The sequence below is a fragment of the Trichosurus vulpecula genome, chromosome 5, assembly GCF_011100635.1.
Source record: "Trichosurus vulpecula isolate mTriVul1 chromosome 5, mTriVul1.pri, whole genome shotgun sequence".
In the NCBI taxonomy this organism is placed as follows: Eukaryota; Metazoa; Chordata; class Mammalia; order Diprotodontia; family Phalangeridae; genus Trichosurus; species Trichosurus vulpecula.
Window position 1 is genome coordinate 581190 of NC_050577.1, and position 2532 is coordinate 583721.

The following is a 2532-nucleotide window of genomic DNA, read 5'->3' on the forward strand; positions in this document are numbered from 1 at the left end:
ACAGCATGGTGGGAAGAGCCCTGGGTTCTAAACCTGTCTGTACACTGATTGTCTGGTTGGGCCTCTATATCCTAAGCTGTAAAATGGGAGGGTTAGAACAGACAGTCCAAGAGATTCCCAGGGTCCTCTCAAAGAGGAGGAAGTTCAAGTCTGGAGTTTCTCAGATCATCTGTTAGCAGGAAAGGGCTAGTGTTTGGCAAAGACAGGAGGCTGGGGAAGAGCTGGGCCACTTCCAGCTCTGCTCAGCATGGGCAGGACCTGCCTCTGCTGGTTACTGGCCCATTTTCTCAGGTGCCAGGTTGTTACGTGGGTACTTGGCTGGGCCAGGAACCACCACTCAGGCCCCATTAGAGATGGACAACATCCTTATCTTAAGAGCTCAGCCTCCTGGGGCTTTGGGATTTGTGTCTGGCCCAGGTCAACAACAATTCCCAAGATGTTCAGGTGTGCCACACACCTGTTTGTGAATGAGGAGGTTTAGCTCCCCCACCCCCCAGGATTGCATAACCCTGGGGCCCTGTTCCCATACCCACATAAAAAGCCAGGGAGCAGCTTTCAGTCACAGCAAAGTGGATAATACCTGGTCTAGTGGGGAATGGGGTTTATTGGGGCTGGGAGTGGGCAGGTAGGAGAGTCCCATGAGGAGAGCAGTCTCCCCCCACCCTGCCAGCATGCCTCCAGATAGGCCGGCAGCTGGTTCTGTCTCGAGCCAATCCTTGGGCAGGATAGTGAAAATCAAGGGCAGGAGGAATTTCCAAAATGTTTGTCTTCAATAGAAGCTGGAGACCAAGGAGGCTGAGGAAGAGATGCCCTTGTGGTGTGGATGGGGCCTGGGCTCCTGGACAGACTCATCAGCCAATCAGCAAGCTCATGTCAGGCACCACCAAGCTGGACTCTGGAGATGCAGAGATGGGGAAGCAGGTGCAGAGAAGGGATTGATTGGCTCAGGGCAGCACAGTTTGTATAGTCTGAATGGAGATTCAAACCCAGCCTTTAGAGTCCATGTGGGAAGGCCAAGTAGGAGAAAGCCTTTTCTCTCCCCAATGAAGAGAGTCTGCCTTGTATCTCCCCTTTGAATGAGGCCCAGCTCCCCACCCCTAGTGCCTAGCCTACTGCCTGGCACACAGGAGGCCCATCACATCCTGTGATGGCCATGATCTTGTATTTACTTTGTATGTACCCATATGTATACTTCCCCTTCCAAGACAGTGTCATCTTGCAGGCAGGGACTAATTCACATCTTTCTTCTTCCTCTAGTATTTAGCCCAGCATCTGGAGTTTAATGGATGCTTGAAGTGCTGGGGGTGGGAGACTTGGCCAGGCCAGGCCAGATGGTCAGCATCAGGCTGGCCTTAGCCACAGCTACCCCAGAGGCTGCTGACTAGGCCTGCTAAGGCACGGAAGAGCAGGACATGTGCCAGCGAAACCACATGTCCTAGAACCCACCCTGGGCAGGCTTAGGGGCTGCCTCCTAGCACAGGGAAGGATGGGGCTGGTAAAAATGCTGTTTGCAGCTCACACTGGCTGGGTTGGCAGTGCCCCATTGTGCCTTGTGGGTAATGTGGGGGTGGATCTGGCAGCCAATGTCCCCAGAGCACCCAGAGGCTGCTTGGGAGATGGATGAGATCTGGAAAGCCAGCTTTGAGGGAGAGCAGATGGGAGCAGCAGAGATATCAGGAGAAGGGAAAGGAAAGGAGGAGAGGGGGGAAACATAGGTGGGGGCAGGCTATGATGCCATCCACTTGGAGTGGAACCCCTGCCAAGCCTGGGAATGCCATACTCTATTTTTTTTTTGATGCTTAATTACATGGGCAATATTTTCTGGAGCCAAACATTCTCTCCCCTCCCCTCCCCTCTCTCCCTCCCTCCACCCCTCCCCCTCCCCCCTCCATTCCAGCCAGCTGACCCAAGACTCTCCCACCTGGGAAATTCTATGCTTTAGGACCATCGGGAAACTGGAGTCCCAAAGACTCAGCATCCCAGAAAGCTCCTTCAATGTGAGGCTGCAGTAGGAGTGGGGCGCTGTCCAGCAGGTGGGAGGTGACACACCTGCCCCCTCTTGTGCTTGGATCACATTTCAGAACACTGAAGTCAGTTCTGGGTGCTGCATTTTAGGATGGACATTGACAAGGAGGAGCATGTGTGACCGGAGGAGGGCGACCAGCCAAGAACGGAAGCCATGGCCTCGGGGAATCAGTGGAGGGATGGAGGAATGCTTAGGCTGGAAAAGAGAAGCTGAGGGGCACGATTTTTGCCATCTTCCTTTGAGATGCTATTGCTGGGAGGAGGGCTGAGGGCCCCAACGGGAAGAGCCAGGAACAGCCAGAATAGGTGAAGCTGTAGGGCCATGTCTGCGTTTGATACCAATAATAACATCCCAGCAGTAACGACTGCTCCGAAGAGGCCCAGGCTGCCTTAGGAGGCCCTCGAGGGTCCTTCCAGAGGGGTCTAAGGCTTCTGCTAATGGCTCCCGAACAGAGCGAACACCCATTTCCCAGGCCCTCTAGCCCCCAACATGACACTCTTCAAAGA